Below are 20,476 nucleotides of genomic sequence, written 5' to 3'. Positions count from 1 at the left end.
ACTGAGAGGACGAAAAATATGTGGAGTCAGTGAAATAACGAGGATCACAAGAAGTGAAGAGACAGTTATCAGACAGCGCGAAAGCAACTGTACATGGAGGATCTTCAACCCAATGTCCACTTACTCTGCTGACTGAGCCTAATTCTTACTTCCAATTTAATGTTCATCGGCACTTTGTCAGAAATTCCTTTCCAGTTCCATGTTAATTGGAAGAATCTTTACGGTCCAGTGCTTTGAAATTAAGAAATCGACGGCATATTACAATTTCCTTGAGTGAAATCTGCCTCCGAACATAGCGACTACGATACTTAGCGACAACGCTACTTCAACAACACAAGCTCCCTGGACAGTCAACATGGAAACGGTCCTTGGCCTCACCCCGTAACTGCAGGAATGCAGATACCGACTACCGACTCGCCACAGCACTGCTACGAGGCGACGCGCCGTACCTAAGTAGCGTTTGCCGACCACACCACCACATAACCTTAAAACTAATCTGTTTCATTTCAGTAGCAATCCCTTGAACCCATTACCTTTTCCTGTTTGATTTGAGTGTAAGATCTTCGAGTTTACTATGATTTTGGCTCCCAGGATGAGGCGATCTTATTCGTAATTTGCATGTCTTAACTTTCTTTCTTTCGCTTACGCCATAGTCCCGCAGCTAACGCAGGGTCGGCATGGTTACAACGGATTTAGCAATATTAGTGTTAGAGATGGCCGGATGCCCTTCCTGCCCTCACCCCATAGCCCCCAGGACGGAATCAGTGTACCCCAACTGTCTGCGTCGAGTGTAAATCGTGAAATAGTGCGGACGTGTGTGAAATCTTATGGGACGTAACTGCTAGGGTCATCAGTCCCTAAGCTTACACACTACTTAACTTAAATTATCCTAAGGACAGACACACACACCCATGCCCGAGGGAGGACTCGAACCTCCGCCGGGACCAGCCGCAGAGTCCTTGACTGCAGCGCCCTAGCCCGCTCGGCTAATCCCGCGCGGCAGTGCGGGCGTGTTTCAAATGTCTGCGACGCGTGTAACTGAGGTGGAACGTGGGGACCAGCCCGGTATTCACCTAGCGGGATGTGGAAAACCGCCTAAAAATCACATCCAGACTGGCCGGCACACCGGCCCTTGTCGTGAATCCGCCGCGTGGATTCGTTTAGGGGCGGGCGCCCTTACCCGGGTCCAGGAAGCAGCGCGTTAGCGTTCTCGGCTACCCTGGCGGGTAATTTTCGTGTCTTAACATATGAGACATTGTTTGAAATGTTTTGAATGTGGAATTTTAATCATAATCACCCTGCTTATACATGGTGATCGGAAATAGTCTGAAGAGCTTGTAAGGGCGTTGCAAGATAAGCTGTGCTGAGAAGTCATTGCTAAGGAAAATATTCAATACGTGGCGCCGCTTCCGAGTTCAAAAAATGTTCAAATGTGTGTAAAATCTTACGGGACTTAACTGCCAAGGCCATCAGTCCCTAAGTTTACACACTACTTAACCTAAATTATCCTAAGGACAACACATACACCCATGCCCGACGGAGGACTCGAACCTCCGCCGGGACTGGCTGCACAGTCCATAACTGCAGCGCCTGAGACCGCTCGGCTAACCCCGCGCGGCGCTCCAGACTTCATTAACGTTAAATTCACGAAAGCAGGCCGTTGCGCGCGTAAATTAAAGTATTCAGCGAGATACGGTTACTTCTCACAGTGCAGATGATAGCGCACGAGATTGCTCAACCCTTGGATCGGGTTCGACCCTTACTATAGTCCCATGTCCTACTTTTGCTCTCGTGTTCGGTATTGGCGACACTATCTTCGGCAAGGCGCTTGAATTTGAGCTTGCAACGTCCTGACTGGCTGAAATATACGCACTTTAGCTCTGAAACGGAACGACGGAACGAATTTTCTTTCTCAACGATTATTCCTCAGCACAGCGTACCATGCAACATCCTTACAGGCAGTTTCTGACCAACCTGTTTCACGATGTCCTTCCTAAAAGTCTCAGGCGCCTTCTTTCTGCTGGTAGGATAGATATTTGTAAGTTTGGTTTTTGTAACGTGTCCTTTCGGTGTACTTTCCTGAATTTGATTAAAGCACTTAAAGCACGCGAAGCGTGCAGACGGCATACGAAACTCTTACTTGCCGAAATCTTGTCTCTCTCTGTCTGTAGTATTTTGCCAACATAAACAAATTTCGAAATGATGAGATCATGTTCCTGTTTGAAATATATGTCCAAAGAGCATGCTGGATGATTGTATAAAAGTAAAGTAAAGAATAATTTTGTGTAGCAGAAAAGGGCAACGACTTTCGTCTCATGATGTCTGTAATGGCACATTTGCGTTAATTGTACAAAAATATGTGTAGGTCACAGTTACCGTGTTTCGCTGAGATTTCTATGGTTAGCTGGCGTTCTCGCTGCTCCATCAAAGTGCTGTCTTACAGACGTTTGACGGTAGAAGAAATGTGTCTTGGTTTGCCACGTGAAATTGGGAACTACTCTGGGAAAAATTTGCTACCTGCAGCGCCGCTTTAATTAGACGCTGCATGTGAGAGTTGCGATATTTCCAGTAAAATCCGGGATTTATTCCGTATAATACTCCTCTCCAAACATACCTTTCGGCACTGGCAACAAAACAGAGGAAGCATTATCAAGAACTTAATCAAACGCATCTGTTTGCTTTCCCTGTAAGCAGAAACAGTCTAGAGCATTTTTGTTTCTTCTTTTTCCATTGCCACAGTATGAGAGTTTTCGTCTCTTGGAAATTACCACCAGCTGATGTTTACGCGAGATGTGAACTGCGCCGCGATATCGGAACGACAAATCTGCTCTCGCTGAAGACAGACGGAAATGCTTTTATTTACGATGTTGATCCGCTTGCTGAGTCAAGCGGGCGAGCGGATAAACCTCCGCCATGTTTTGATACCAAACAAAAGCTCGGCTAGCGAGCGAGTTTCTTAGCCGGAAAAAAAAGGAAAGCAGAGGTTCAAACCCCAGCACATTCCCTCGCCGTCTCTCGCTAGATCCTCTCCTCTGCGGCTTTAAGTGGCCATTCCTATTCTAGTACAGGCACGGCCATTTACGTGCTACATAATTTCGCATCGGAGAAAACAAGGCAAGAGATTAAGATTGCCGGAGTAACGCAGTTCGGGCTCAGAGCTGCTAGATAGATCCGGGCGTCCCTGCTCTGACCAACTACCCCCTCTACGGAGCTTCTCCGTCGCCCCCTCACTTCTCTTACCGCCACGCCCCCCTGACCCACCAATCAGGAATATATCGATCTGGGTGCTGCCAAATTTCTTAATATGCTCCTACTTTGTTTCTGAACTACTTCCTTCGCAACTGCTGTTAATACGTGCAGTGTTTCCGATGTTAAAACATTTTCCGCTCATTTCGTCCGATTTAAGTTCGAACAGTTTCGTGGAAATTACGGTTTTGCGCGGGCGAGATGTGGCAACGCCGCGGACGGACTCTTGGAGGTCGGCGCTATCTGCGGGTCCTCACCGAGCGGCGGCGAGAGGGCGGGGGTGGGAGGAGGAGGAGGACCCACCCCTTTGAGGCCATTGGCACACAAAAGCGGGCGATTTGGATTCCAAGAGAACATTGGCCAACGGCGACCTTTTTCTGGCGCGCTGGTGGGAGGGACGCCAGCGGCGAGCCGCCCCTTGCTCAGCCCGGGGCAGAAGCATCGGCAGAAGCCGCGCGCGGGGCGGAAGGGTCCCGTTCGATACCGGGTCGCCACCCTTCTGTCGGGCACACAGCCGGATCTCCGGCGCGGTATTAATTGGCGGAGGGCAACGACTGCAAACACACACACACCTCGTTAGCGGGTCCCAATTGTTATGCATTTCTTCAAAGAAATGTTTTGTAAATTACATACAAAGTGATTCTCATTACCGTTTATAAACCTCTGAAGCACTGATGGAGTCAAAGATGTCGGGAAACACCCCGAAAGGGGATGAGGAATGTTCAACATGTGACGTCAGCAGATGATGTAATTTAATATGAGATATGTGGAGCTAAAGATGTCGGGAAATACCCCGAAAGGGATGAGGAATGTTAAACATGTGACGTCAGCAGATGATGTAACTCTCCTCACGTGCAGCGGTTCAGCATGTCGGTCTGTTGCTCCTGATCAACCCTAGTCAGGTATTCAAATTGTCATGCCTCCGGGCCTACGTGCGATACATAGCGCGTGGAGGTAAGGGTCTTGCAATATTTTCATCATTGAGTTAGACAATTTTATGATTACAGTGAGGTACGGTTTATTATTTTATTTACCGGCCTCGCAGTAAATAAGCTTCCGAATTGTTTTGTTACCGGTATATGATGTACGTTTTCTTTACTAAATAATACCCGTAAACAAAAGAGATGGAAGAAAACGAACGACACACAAATTAAGAACACCGAAGACCATGATATAGTAACTTTTATGTTTTAAGACAGATCACATTTACAAACGGCGTTAGAAATTTGCATCGCTCCGTCATTCCTTAAAGCCCAAGTCCAACCGCTGCAAGTGCGGCGAAGTACGTTGACATCACGTGTTCAGCGTTATTATTTAGGAAACTTCGGAAGTCTGTGGTAAGTTCCTACGGGATAAACCTGCGGAGGTCCGATCCCTAGGCTTACACACTACCTAACCTGACTTAAACTAACTTACGCTAAGGACAACACATACACCCATGCCCGAGAGAGACTCGAACCTCCGACGGGGGGAGCCGTGTGGACCGTGACAAGGCGCCCTAGACCACGAGGCAAACGATATTACAATCACGCTTAAATTTATTACTTCTTTGCTACTAAATTATGTAACTGTACGACACATGGTTGAGGAGATACTACTTCACAAACAAATCCCAATATGTTTCACAGAGAGAATCCACATATGCGGCTGACTGAATCTACCAGATCATGCCACCGTACCCTGCATACCAGATTATATCATTGTGCGATACATTGTTCAAGAGATATGACGTCATACTGGTAGAGCTGCCGCGCGGGGTATCCGAGCGGTCGAGGGCGCCTTGTCACGGTCCCCGCGGCTTCCCCCGTCGGAGATTCGAGTCCTCCCTCGGGTATGGCTATCAGTGTTGTCCTTAGTGTAAGTTAGATTAAGTAGTGCGTAAGCTTTGGGATCGATGACCTCAGAAGTTTGGTCCCATAAGGCCTTACGACAAATTTATAATTTTCCAGATTGAGCTGCGTGAAAATGTATCTGGAAGGCGAAATTCGCTGAGATACAGGTCAAATATAAGTACAAATATCAATTCTATGTCTGAATTAATAATAAATATGAGTTGCTTGAGAAAGAGTATAGTACAAGACATTTATTGATTTGAAGAATGTTATGGAAATTAGTAGAAGATATTTGCTATTAGAAAAAGCTATTTCCTTTTCTACTGCTGAACTTTATCATACACGTAAAAATGTTTTTATTGTTTTATACGAGCTACATGAAACGAGTCAACGTAATGAATACGATGCTTATAAAACTTTCAATTTGTTGAAGCTATATTTTTTATACTTCTCTTCCCAAATACGAATCTAACTCTCTCTCTTATGTTTTCAGAATAAAACCACTGAATCGATTTCTATGAAATTTGCTATCAGGATAGCATTGAACCCTGAGGAAGCAATCAGACTACTTTAGAAACTGAAACCTAAATAAAAAATTCACCTAAGAGGGCTAAGTAGGGAATGGAACTTTTATTACATCGCAGAACATAAACCAATTTTAGAAAATATTATATTAGTAGCGTAATGTACACATTGTATAACCTATAGCAACTTCAGTAGCACGATGCATAGATGCGCACTCCTACCAATGCCCCCCTGCACGCACTGCTCGGCAGTGAATCTGTGCAAGCCGCGACATCCTGCGTTGAGACAGCTTAGGTCGGGGCAGCTATCGAACAGGCAATCTCTTAGTAGCAGCGGGCGTTACTGCACATGCAGTAGTTTACTTAACCAACACGAGTCGTAATTTTGTGGATAACAGCTAGTCTCTAATAAATTTCTCAAAGCCCTTTTTCACTCAGGTCTAGAGGTTGATTAGTAATCAAAATGTCCTCGGTCAGGGATTCAAACTCAGGTACCGGTTAAATTTCTAAAACAAATCAACAGCAATGCCGGCCGAAAACATATTGCATAAGACGTCGTCCTAAAACTGCCAAAGGCCTTGTCAAGGAGAGCGGAGGAATGAACGGACGTTCAGGACATTCTCGGCATTCTCTTGCCTTTGGGGAGTAGAACTGCACCTAAAAATGGTAGAATCAGCCACGATGAACGGTATTAGAATTCAGAAGGCAATGGAAATCACTGCGTTAAAGATATGTAAGCCGGCCGAAGTGGCCGAGCGGTTCCAGGCGCTACAGTCTGGAACGGCGCGACCGCTACGGTCGCAGGTTCGAATCCTGCCTCGGGCATGGATGTGTGTGATGTCCTTGGGTTAGTTAGGTTTAACTAGTTCTAAGTTCTAGAGGACTGATGACCTTAGAAGTTAAGGCCCATAGTGCTCAGAGCCATTTGAACCAAAGATGTGTAACATGTATACACAGGACATGTGGTCCATTGGCAACAGATTCCGAACTAGTCCCGTATCTAGATCTCCGGAAGGTTACCGCCATGGGGGAGTGCCTACGAGAAAATAATGGAGAAACCAACGAATGAATAACGTTTCACGAGTCTGGGCGTGGAATGTCAGAAGTTTCAACGTGGGAGAGACGCTAGAAAATCTGGAAATGGAAATGCAAAGGCTCAATCTAGATATAGTAGGTGTTAGTGAAGTGAAATGGAAAGAAAACAAGGATATCAGGTCAGATGAGGATAGGATAATACCAAAGTAGCAGAAAACGGCGTAACGGTAGTAGCATTCTTTATGAATAGGAAGCTAGGGCAGAGAGCGAGTTATTGTGGTTCAGTGACTAGGTTGTTCTCATCAGAATCATCAGGAAACCAACACCGACAACAACAGTTAAGGTATACATGCTGACGTCGCAAGCAGAAGATGAAGAGATAGAGGAAGTATACGAACATAGAGAACGGGTGATACAGTGCAGTTGTAGGGTAAGGAGTAGAAGAAGTGGTTATGGGAGAATATGGCTTGGTACTAAGAATGAGAGAGGGGAAAGTCTAATTGAGCTCTGCAATAAATTTTGGCTAGCAATAGACAATATCCTGTTCAAGAATTACAAGAGAAGGAAGAACACATGGAAAAGATCGGGAGTAGCGGGACTATTGCAGTCAGATTACATCATGGTCAAACAGAGATTCCAAAATCAACACTGGATTGTAAGGCGTACCCAGGAGTAGATACAGACTGAGATCACAATTTATTATTGATGAAGAGTAGATTGAAATTTAAGAGACTTATCAGAAAGACACTGTCCGCAAATAAATGGGATACGGAAATGCTAAAGAATAAAGAGATAAATTTGAAGTTCTGAGGCTATAGATATTTCGACAAGGAATGGCAGTTCAGTTGACGTGAAATGAATCTTTCCAAGCAGGGCAAACACATAGTTCAGAAAGAAAAATACAGGTAGAAGAAAGTTAATTGCGAGGAAACCACGGCTAACAGAAGAAATACTCCACCTGATCGACATCAAAATGAAGTACGAAAATTTACAGGAAAGTTGAGGAATACAGAGATACAAGTCACTTAAGAATGAAATAAACAGGAAGAGCAGGGATACAAAGTTGAAGTGGCTGCATGAAAAATGTGAAGAAATAGGAAACAAAATGACAGTCCGAACTACTTACAGCACATATAAAAGTCAAAACAACATTCGGTGAAATTAAAAGTAAGTGTGGAAACATTAAGAGTGCAATAGGAATTCCAGTGTTAAATTCAGAGAAGAGAGCAGACAGGTGGAAAGAGTGTACTGAATGCCTCTGTGACGGGGAGGACTTAACTGACGACGAGATTGAAGAAGGAACAGGAGTCGATAGGGACGAGATGGAGGAGACATTACTAGAGTCAGAACGTAGAACAGCTTTGGAGGGCTTAACATCAAATAAGGCAAAAGGGACGGATAAAATTCAATCACAATTTTTAAAATCATTGGGGGAAGTAGCAACAAAACGACTATTCACTTTCTGTGTGTGGAATGTATGAGAACGGTGGCATACTGTCAGCCTTTCGGCAAAACAACAGTGCGGCTGATCCCGGCGGAGGTTCGAGGCCTCCCTCGGGCATGGGTGTGTGTGTCTGTCCTTAGGATAATTTAGGTTAAGAAGTGTGTAAGCTTAGAGACTGATGACCTTAGCAGTTAAGTCCCATAAGATATCACATACATTTGAACATTTTTGAAAAACAACATCCGCACAATTCCGAAGATTGCAAGAACTTGCAAGTGCGAGAATTATCGCCCAAGCATTTTAGCAGATCATTCATCCAAGTTGCCAATAAGAATAACGTACAGAAGAACGGAAAAGAAAATTAAGGATATATTAGGTGATGATTAGTTTGGCCTTAGAGAAGGTAAAGGCACCACGGAGGCAGTGCTAACGTTACGGTTGATAGCAGAAGCAAGACTGAAGATAAATCAAAGCGTCTTAATAGGAAATGGGAAAAGGGTTTGACAATGTAAAATCGTACAATGTGCTTGAAACTCTGAGAAAAAGGGGATTAAGCTGCAGTGAATGACAGGTAATAGGTAATACGTAGTAGTACCAAGAGAGAACTATAATATTTGCAGGCCATTAAGGGAGTGCTCTGATTAAAAAGAATGTACGACAGGGATGTAGTCTTTCACCCCTAGCGTTCAATGTACACATCGAAGAAGCAATGATGCAAATTACAGGAACATTCAAGATTGGTTTAGGTTAAAGGATATGAATGATAACATTACTTTTCTCAGTGAAATCGAAGCATCTACTGAGTGGAATAAACAGTCTCGTGGGTACAGAATGTGGACTGTCAATAAATCGAAGAAAGACGAAAGTAACGGGACGTAGCAGAAATGAGAACAGCAAAAAGAAAAAAAAAATGGGAATCACGAAGTAGACGATGTCTAGGAACTCTGCTAGCTAGGCAACAAAATAACCCATGACAGACGGAACAAGGACATAAGAAGGAGGCTAGCACTGGAGAAAAGTGAATTCCTGGCTAAGGGAAATATTAATGTCAAACATAGAACTTAATTTGAGGAAGAAATTTCTGAGAATGAACGTTTGGATCAAGGCATTGTATGGTAATGAAACATAGACTTTGGGGAAAGAATTTCGGATGTGGTGTTACAGAAGAATGTTAAGGATCAGATAGACTGATAAGCAAAGGAAAGTGGAAGTTTCCGCAGAATCGGCGGGGAAAGGAGTACATGGAATTCACTGACGGGACATGATGATAGGACAGGTTTTAAGATACGAAGTAATAACTTCCAGGGTACTTGAGAGAGGTACAGAGGGTAAAAAATGTAGGGGACTGCAGATGTGGGAATACGTTCGGCAAATAAATGAGATCGTAGCTTGCAATTGCTACTCTGAAATGAAGTATTAGCACAGGAGAGAAATTCATGTCGGGCCGCACCAAAGCGGTTAGAAGACTGATGACCCAGATAAATAAATAAATAAATAAATATATGAAGATGGTATATGTTCTTTCGGACATGTCCGAAAGAACAAATACCATCTTCATATAATTAAGGCTCACTGGCCATTAACCTTCTTCTTTGCGGATGCACACGTATTGCCAGACTCTTATGGGACTCGGTAAAATTGTCTGACGCGAGTAATGAGTGTAATAGGCTGGGGCACTACGAATGTAGTGTGTGGACATGAAGTTGGGAATGTGGGTCTCACGGGGAGCGTGCCAGGGATAAGTCCCTGCAGTCGCACTATCCTCTGTGCCCTTGTTGGCTCACATGGACAGAGTGTCTGCTATGTAAGCAGGAGATCCCGGGTTCGAGTCCCGGACGGGGCACACATTTTCAACTGTCCACGTTGATGTGTATCAACGCCTGTCGGCTGCTTAGGGTCTCGATTTAATTATCATTTCAAATAAATGGTCGACGAAGTGTTTTTCCTGGTGTTTATTGTTTTTACTGTGACTCAGGTCTGTGGGTGATGCAACTCTCCCTAGTAGTCCACCATGTGCAAATCTCTTCTTCTCTGCACTATTATCACAATTAGATCAAGAAAGGCAAAATTTGTTTGTTTGTTTACAGGTACGTTCCTGCAGTAGTGTGGTGCATGATAAAGCCACGTCGATGAAACATCAAATGCTGGAAGGCGACGTGAAATGGATCCAGACCGAAATCTGTGTTGTAGGGTAGGAGTGTGGCAGGCTTAGGTTTACTGTGAGAATTCTAACAATGTGTAGCACATCTGTAAAGGAAACAGCTTACAGACCATTTCTACGACGCATTCGAGCATTTTTGATCTTCAACAGTTCACATAGAGTCGTCAGCACAGGAATCGTGCATTCGACCGTCAAAGCTGAGCGTGTCGTACTCACCGTGCTGCTGAACTCTCAGAAATGATGTGGCTTGAGCATAAGGTACGCGTGTCTCAACGGGGTTCGTGCTCCAACGTTACTTTCCGGCTTTGTCTGGCTCGCAAACAACACAGATTGTTATGAAACTAGGGGGCGTACAGTTCCTGCGTCAGTTCAATTAAAACGCATATTTCGTCCCTTCCCCGTATGCCACACATGATCTGTCTGTAATATATATATATATATATATATATATATATATATATATATATATATATATATATGTATATATATATATATATATATAATAGCTTTAGTACCCATGATCGTGTCGCAAGGGGAATGACAAGTTCCATAGTAAATACTATCCGTAAGGACATCAGCTTCCATTTCATCAGAGTCCATTACAAATAGTGCGATACAACATTTACAACAGTCTTACGCCTAAAGTAAAAATTATTTGATCATTCTCACATTTTCATTTTAGTGAAACTTTACGGTCATTCTTATTCGATCGCTGTTTCTATCCAGTAGAAAAATCTTTACAAATGCAAGATTAATCAGGAAACAGCAAAATATCCTACTGCAAGTAGTGCAAGTGCTGTTTTAAATTAAACCAATGAAACACAGACTATCCTGAGAGAGAGCGCACTTAAGTGTACGTTATAAAGCATACTTGTATTAAATCAGTAAGAAAGTCGCCGAACATATTAGGTGTAGAAAAACATTTGGATGCAGTCAGATATGAACCTGCAACAAATCTTGTATCACTTTGCAGCTCTGCTCGTTACACTACACTGAACTTCTATAGTACCCCATCTTGTCTTTTACGTTATTATGTTGCGGAAGCCTTAATCGCAGATGTGTTATTACCTGACATTTAGTTATAACAAATCGTACCATGAAAAATGTGTTCGTAGTGGATCTTCATGTGCTCTTGCCTTGAAACGACATACTTTGATCACACATCGCAATAAAGAAATTAGTTAACAACAAAGATGACATTTCCTGTCTGAGCCGTGGCGGCTCATATCGATACTGCCACTCTGGTGGTTTATCTTTCCCGCCACGGTCAGGGCGGTAAGCAGCGCCCTCTGGGTCCTACGCGGGGAGTAACGAGGCGAGGTCCTGTAGGGGGGTGTGCTCCGGGAGGTGGTGGAAGACGGTTGTTGGGCTGACGCAGCGAGTGTGCGACCGGACCTATCGCATGGAGGTATACAAGTTGGCTCTGAACGGAAGGCGCCGCAGCAAGCAGCGGGAAGCGGGCGTCCATAATTTGTGTGAAGGAGTAACTATTTTTGCATTGGATGTCGCAATGGTTCCCGAGAGTTGCGGTGGCTGCTTTCGGAGAAGAGAATTGGTGAGCGCTTGTGTCTACGCTCTTTTCCCTACGATGTTGTTGCCTGCCGTTATAAACGGGTGAAAATCAGGGGAAATGGTGATGTATTTGTGATTGAGTCTCACTTGTACTGTGACAGTTTAGAGGCGAAAACTGTGGTGGTTTCATTAGGTACGGTTCTTTGCTGTGCAACTAAGGGAGTCAGTTATTTGGGGTAACTCAGGGAGCACCATTATGTTGGTCTAAGGAATACGTTCTCCACGTTTTGTCTATGGCTTTGTGGAACGAAATCTTGGGGGAGTACACGTGTGAGTAATTTGCTATTGTATTGATAGTTATGTTGTAAAGACTGTTCTCTGGTGTGCTAAGTCACGCGCTAATTTGTAGCCAATCTAAGCAGAAGTTACCATTGCGACTTGCTTATGTGCTACTGTCCTTATGATTGGCGTTGTTTGTCTTTTGCTTATGGGTGTGCTCACGTTTAAAAAAAAATTACGGCTACTTTTCACAAGGGTGGTTTAGTAAGGAAATTGCTTAACCTTTTATCATTTGCTTGTCTGTCTGCCTATCACATTGGCTTTCTATGCAGTAACTGAAGGAATGTGTATGGTGGTTCAAGATTGTAGGCTGACTAGTATTTGAAATGGTGTTGAGGTTAAGGACGAGATCAGCACCCCTCAAACCCTGCGCGTGGTTAAATGTTCCGCTATTGGGGAGCCGGCTCTCTGTTCTTGGATTTTGTAAGGATACGTGATGAGTGCATCGCTGTAGTTTTTCGCGTGCTAAATTGCGGGGTGTCGGTGCCGTCCTAGGGCTAGACTTGATATGTATGTTAAGTTCAAAGGGAATTAACTGTACCAAACTTAAGAGAGCTTTTAGTTGTTTTAGGTCTGTACATGGAATGATGTTGATATTTTGTCGATTGCAGCAATAACTTCCGGTGTGGGGAGATCCCCTGAGGGACTTGTATTGTACTGTTGCAGTGCAGTCCATCTGAAGCGTGCTGCTTAAAACTTGGGACTGCAGCTCTCTGATGTTATATTTTACTGTTTAATCTTAAATGTCTTGGATGTAATATGGTTGTTGAGGATTATGTCTCCCTGGCTTACGTTCATATGCATGTTCATAAGACACGTCAAGCTTGATACTGCTATACACATTTGGAGAGACTCTCCTGGAACGCAGTACCCACGTCGGGCTGTCTGTGGTAGGAAGCACAGAGCCAAAAGCAGATTCAACATCATTTGTGTTGTGAACTTCCTCTCTATTTTAACAGAACTCACTAAGTTAGATTTATTAAACATCTATTGGGAAAAAACTTCCAGTTGCATTGACTGCAAATGAACATAGTAATTTACAATCATAAAGCTGTAACAAATTGATAGCGAGCAGAGTAAATACAATAATAAAATTGTAGCAGTAAAATATAAGCGAAAAAATTTCTTCCTCCAAAGAAGCTTCAAGATTTACCATCCAAAACAGAAGTATGTTCTTCAAAAAGGCACAATACAAAAAAGTCACTATACAGCCGGATCGCGGAGGAGCGCAGGGCACACAAAAGAAATAACCAGACAAATTGCTGTTAAATATTGCGACATTAACGAAACAAATAGTGAGTGAAAATCTTCGCGAAATTCAGAGACCGTAAATCTCCTAGAGGTTGGTCAGTTGAGAAACCAACAGGACGCAGAAGGAGTAAGATTAATAATCATTTAGTTGGCCGAGCAACACTTGCATAAACACATTTGAATAAATAAATCTAGAAGTTACTGAATTGGCACATAAGCCGGTTATCACTTCAACAATTTACATGGGTTAGAAAAAAATTAAAAGATAAACTGTAGTAGGAGCGCGATAATTGAGAAACAAATAAATATACCGGAGTGCTATAAAACCCAGTCTTGTCAAGACGTAGTTGGCACTACTCAAATCAATAATAGTGATTTACCACCAGAAGGAGGTTCGTACTTATTGGTCTGAAGATGACCACAGTAGTGGTTAAAACCGGTCACCGTAACAAATAAATTGTGATCAAGACTGTTTCTGATAGTAAACGATTGGGAATTTCTGAATGGAAGAATACATATCACTACTGAGAAAGTTTAGAGACCAGAAACGACTTTGCGACAGACTGCAGATCGATCTTACGGCCATATCTCGCGTAAGGATCGCGAGGATAAAATAGGAGAAATTTAGGTTTTTACTGCATGTCGGCAGCTCGTGGTCTAGGGGCTAGCGTTGCTGCCTCTGGGTCACAGGGTCCCGGATTCGAATCCGGCCGTGTTGAGGATTTTCTCTGCCCGTCTAATGTGTGTTAGTGTTGTCCTCATCATTTCATCATTATTTTTTAGAGTGACTAGATTGAATTGTGAAAAGGAGATGAGACTTGTGCGGCTGCTGATGGCCGCCCAATTGAGCGCCTCACAAACCAAACATTATCTTACTGCATACAGGCAATCGTTCTTCCCTTGACTCACTTGCAAGTGGAAGAGGAAAGGGAAATACTGTCAGTGATACAATCTACGCTCTGCCATGCAGTGTAAGTATGTAGACGTCGATGTTATTGTAGATGAAATTCCTGGGCCACAGAACAGCAGCACGATGCTGGGGTAGCCGAATCAGAATGTGGGAACCCACTGACGAAGTGCAGCTTAAGCCGCACGGATTCCAATGTGTATCACGGCTGTCAATGTGGAGCGGCAAACAAAGTTTTTTTCAAAATGATAGTTAAACCTTTATGCGTCGCCCCTCATACAACTACATGAATGTACTCATATTATTCGTACTTTGGCCTCCTCAGCGATTTTTGTCCTTCAAGATTCTTCAGTGTGTTCTCTCCAATATTCGAAAACCATTTTCCAATACTTCCAGAAATTATTTTCCTTTCTTTGCTAAAAATACATATCCTCAGCTAATTTCAAACTCCATTTCAGGGAAATCCCATAGCAGACCGTCGGCCTTACATATTGTAAGGATTAGCATTCGCTAAATAATAACATTGTCTCAATTTGTGAGAATCAAATAAAACTTTCTCTTTTCTTTTATAACGTAAACCAATATTAAGTATTACAGTCAGACAAATATAAATATCACGTTGAGAAATAATACTGAAGGGCACCAGAATCAAAACATTTATAAAGTAATGGAAACACGAGTTTTAATATGTGGAAGAGAGACATGATTGCCTACACAGAAATACATGAGTAAAATCCAATCAGCGGAAATGTGGTTTTTTAGAAAAATTAAATGATTCTCAAGATTAGACATAATACATAACGAACATAAGAATTAAATATTTATAGTACTGGGGAATGAGTGAACGACTCCATAAAAAAAATGGAAGCTGTTAACAGAATGAAGATAAACTGCCAAAAAGACAAGGCGTATAAGCCAGGAGGGAGAAGAAGTCACTGAAGATCTAGAAAATGATGTACATGTAGACAATATGGAACAATCCTCAATGTGAACTCGGAACAAGTCCAAACGACGAAGCGGAAAGAAAAATTTGATCCTCAGAAAGGGATATGGGAGTTAAACGCAAAATGCAGCCGAAAAAATGGTTCAAATGGTTCTGAGCACTATGGGACTTAACATCTGACGTCATCAGTCCCCTAGAAATAAAAACTACTTAAACCTAACTAACCTAAGGAAATCACACACATCCATGCCCGAGGCAGGATTCGAACCTGCAACCGTAGCGGTCGCGCAGCTCCAGATTGTAGCGCCTAGAACCGCTCGGCCACTCCGGCTGGCCGAGGTCTATAGAATGGCGTTGTAAATTCTGTGATTTGATAAGAGATGACGAGGTTCACTGCAGAATCAGCAAGGTAAGAAATACAGACGAGAAGAAGGGACAGGAAGATAGGACATGTGTTAAGACATCAGGAAAACTTCCATGGTATTCCAGGCAGCAATGGAGGGCCAAATCTGTAGAATAAGACAGAGACTGGAATTTATCCAACAAGTAACTATGGGCTTTGGACATGTGTACTGCACTCAGATGAATACCCAGGAGAGATACTCATAACGGGTTGTAGACAGTAGACATACTAAAACGAATACTGATCCACCTAGTTTAGCATCCGAATAGCAAGTCACGTGTGTGCAGGTGACACAGCTTGCAAACACAGAAAACTGTGGAACAAAGAGTGGTTGTATCACGTAACTAATCCATATGTTTCGTCCGCCGTAGAAAAACGCTATATAAAATACTTCAGTGATGGAATTGAGATTAACGTTGTTGGAGTGTGGTATTATGTTTTACTTTCAACATAGAAGCGATCTACTACCTAGGCTATGTTTCTTTGTAACACGAAACTTAACACATCTCCTGCACAACCTTCAGAAATGTTTAGAAGGAATTTCACTGTATATCTGCTAACTTCACTCGGTGATTTCACAGAAACTAGCTAAGTATTATGCCCTCCAAACAGTAATCCTTCTCTGAGGTTCCCTTGGTTGTAAAATAAACGTAGTAAGTTGTGATTTCATCCCATTTATTACGTATTAAGACCCGCTCTGACACACAACCGGTTAGCCAGCATTTGGCTGGAAAGAAACGAGACATCCATGGTTCGGACATCCAAAAACAGACCTGTTCTACTCCTTGCAGGATTAAAAACCTGGAAAAAACGCTCAAAAAGCACTCAAATAGTTTATCCTTCATAAATATGTATCATTCCTTTGTCCTTGTGCAGTCGCATGAGTCCCATGTTTACGTCTAGTTCTTGCGCTGTTAAGAATTTAGCCCCCCCCCCCCCCACCCCACACACACACACACACACACACACACACACACACACACACACACACACACACACACACACACACGGAAACGTAGCCTGTATGAGTTAATGCTTAATGCATTTGAATTTAGTAAAAGTATGTGTCTGAGTACAAACATGAGAGAGTACATAATTATAGTATCGTAATTTATCTTTACATAGCTTCATTTCTGTTGACTACTGCTGAGAACTGCTCCCACACTCAAAACCTACAATTACAGGACTTCCTTCTTTAACTGAATAAATAAAATTACGAATGTACTCTGCTAAATTAGTACCAGTTTATTTGAAAGACATAATTCAATTATCTATATTGTAAATAGCTCATATTTCTCTACTTATTCGTTACATTCAAAAGACAAAATATTTTATAATTAAAAGTACGCAATAGAAATATGCAGAAGCCCAAGAAACCTTCCAAAAGTGAACCAAACATTTGAAGCTGCACACAGGATGAGCAAATTCCCAAACGCATTTTGTTCAAACAATGTGCAATAAAGGATGCCTGGTTTTTCCTTTTAACTTACTTCTTTGCTTCTTTGAGATCTACTTGTTTCTTTTCTTCAGTTTTTTAAAATATTTGTTCTTCTGTATGCTGCAGTTGCCGAGAACTAAGAATTATTTCACTTTTGGACCAAAAGAGGTTGATTTATGTTAATCCATTATTTTTTCGTTTTCTCTGATATCTGCCACTCACTCAAGTTCCTTCCCATTGCACAGTTTTTCTCCGTTGCGTTTGCATCTCCGGTCTTCCGTGAGTGTCAGTTCTACACTTTGCCTCGGCTTTAGCTTTTATTTCCCAAAAGGAAAAGTTTGTAAGAGGGTTGAGAGGGGGATATGGAGGGGTGGGGGGTTGGTGGAGAGGAAGCGGCAGGGTGTTTCTGGTGGAGCGATCTCCGCCAGCGGTGGTGGAGATTTGTAAGCAGCAGAAACAAAGATAAACGCTGTCGCGTACTTCTTCCGCCCTCGCGTCGGATTGGGGTCGGCGTTTTAAGGGAACGAGACTGAAAGAATCGTTGCGACTCGAGCGCTCATCGGACTAAATGCATGGCGGCTCCCACGCGGGGGCGGGTCGCGAGGGCAGAGGGTGGAGCGGAGACGCCGCGGAGGCTGCGCCAGCGACCGGGGTCTGAATGGCGAAGTCCCGAGCACGCTCAGCAGCAGACAGCACTCACAGGGAATGCGGAACGCCAGGTACATGGCTCCGGGAGGTCCTTGGAAAATCGGAAGTACACCTTTCCCGATTTTCATTTTCGCATACTTACGTGCCACGTTTGTCTTAAACCAGTCAGCAGTTCCCGTTAATTGGATATTTCCGAAGTGTAAATTATTCGTTTATTGTCTTTGTTGAAATTAAACATTCAAATGAAGCAGCAATATAAATGTTTGTAAGACTGCAGCACAGTCTGAAACTGAAAATACAAACATAACAAACAACGTAACGAGCTAAAAACATTAATATTTTTGTCCTTGACGCGTTTCGGAGCCTTTGATTCATCATCAGAATCATTTCCGGCGTTTAGACGCGGACAGTGCTCCTAAATGAGAAACACCGGCACTAATTCAGAGGGTGGAGCAAAGCCTCCGGAACTATTCATAAGCAAACAAATATGTTTAGGTACTGATGCTCATCATTTATAAAGTCTGGCTCTGAAACACCCTAAGAAACACTTTCTTTTGTAAAACATGTCCAAAAAGTTAGTGTTGAGGCAGTCATGTAGAACCAGATGATGTAAGCATTGTTGTGAAACTAAGGATAGATGTAGAAAATAGTATTTTTTTTATTTTTTATGAATATTACTGACTGATTTTGCACAGAAGGACTAGCAATAAAATCTAAATAATAGCCTCATTCAGTTCTGTCGTTTCAGAATTATCTCACCTCCTCTTAACTTTGTACATCAACAAGAAAAGTTAAACAAGATAGAAAGTTCTAAATTCTTATGCATTTATACTGATGAAATCGTAAGCAGGAAGACCACAGAGGATAACTGCGAAAACGTTTAGGCTTGGCTACTTTTGCTGTAAAAATAATTGCGGACTTTGAGGGTATAGGAATGAAAAATGGCTCTGAGCACTATGGGACATAACTTCTGAGGTCATCAGTCCCCTACAAACCTAACTAACATAAGGACATCACAAACATCCATGCCCGAGGCAGGATTCGAACCTGTGACAGTAGCGGTCGCACGGTTCCAGACTGTAGCACCTAGAACCACTCGGCCACTCCAGCCGGCTATAGAAATCACTACGTTACCGTATTTTGATTTTCGTTCACTGATTCCTTATGGGAGAATATTCTGGTGTAACTCCTCGCTTATGAAAATTACTTAAACATGGTTGAAATGGCTCTGAGCACTATGGGCCTTAACATTTGAGGTCATCAGTCCCCTAGACTTAGAACTACTTAAACGTAACTAACCTAATGACATCAGACACATCCATGACCAAGGCAGGATTCAAACCTGCGACCGTAAAAACAGCGCGGGTCCGGACTGAAGCGCCTAGAGCCGCTCGGCCACAGAAGGCGGCTGGAAAAATTACTCATTCCACAAAATAAAGTAATTAGAATTATGACTGGGATTCACATACATACATATTGCAGTCCTCTCTTTAAGTAGCTGGACATGTTAACCACAGCCTCACGGTTCTTTAATTCATTTATGAAATTTTTTATGAACAATGAATCTAAATTTGAACAAATGAACACTACAGTACGTTTGAAATTACGTCTGTCACTTGGCGCTGGAGTGTTGCCACATTGGCTATCGCTCAGTTAAGGGCAACGCAAACATGGCGGGTCACTTTACAAGTGCTGAAATGCTGTCCATGTACCGCAGAGCAACGCCGGAAGCTGCCGCCGTCAGGTATGGCGGGAACGTGATATACTCTGTCCACAGCTGATTTTCAATCGCCATTGACTGGACTACGGCAGCCAACGCGTTTTGTAGCCCTAAATTTGCACTCGTGTCCTAACCTAACCACAGCTTCTCGATGCTCAATCTATCCGAGAAAACGACGGTCAGCAACCTGCAGCAGAACTGTCAATCACGCTTACTTTGCTCGCGGCGATTAAAGCTCATCTGTACCAGCAAACCCAAGACAGAAACAAATTTAGTTTTGGCGTTAAAAGCGAACTGCAACATCTCGCTTCTGCTACGCGGGATGACGCTATACCGATCTCTGAGCAGTCCTGGTTGGAACTCATTTACGGTTTATAAGCGACACAGGCAGATTCCAATAGAAAAAAATCCTGAGAGGAAGTCAAATAAGAGCAAATAAAAAAGTCAGTATGATGATGCAAATTGTTCCGACATAAAGTCAAGCACCGGCACACCGGTCAGGAACATTAAAGTGGAGAGGGCTGTGAAGACGACGTCGGCCAATAGTAAGTTGACCGACCCCTCTCCAGGACGACACCGAGGCAGCAGCGGCCTCTAGGCGAAGAGAACGTAAGCGCCGTGCCGCCGGGCCGCAACTCAATTGAAGACTATCCATTCTACCAGCTCTGCAGCAGCGACTTAGGAACTGTATAACTTCCCTTTTATTAGGAGTTGTCTATACTGATGAGATTTCTTATTTTGTTTGTCGCCCACTGCTTGAGACAAGTTGTTGTAAATTCTCAAAGTTAAGTATTGTCATTTATCTCATTGTAATAAAAATTCATTAATACGATTTGCTTGTATTGTCTAGCAATCCGAGCAAGCAGGTTTCCCAGGCACCCCATATTTGACAAGTGGGTAGGATCAACACAAGTGATGCGACAAAATATTACCATTATAGAAGCTTTTTTATACAGCAGTATTCAAAGGACTGTGACTGACGCCCGAACAACGGGCAACTGATATGCATCGTGACTAGAAAATACAGCAATGATAATGGCTAGGCATTAGCCGAAATCTGGATTTGTCAAATA

The sequence above is a fragment of the Schistocerca americana genome, chromosome 4, assembly GCF_021461395.2.
Source record: "Schistocerca americana isolate TAMUIC-IGC-003095 chromosome 4, iqSchAmer2.1, whole genome shotgun sequence".
In the NCBI taxonomy this organism is placed as follows: Eukaryota; Metazoa; Arthropoda; class Insecta; order Orthoptera; family Acrididae; genus Schistocerca; species Schistocerca americana.
This window is presented reverse-complemented; position numbering follows the sequence as displayed.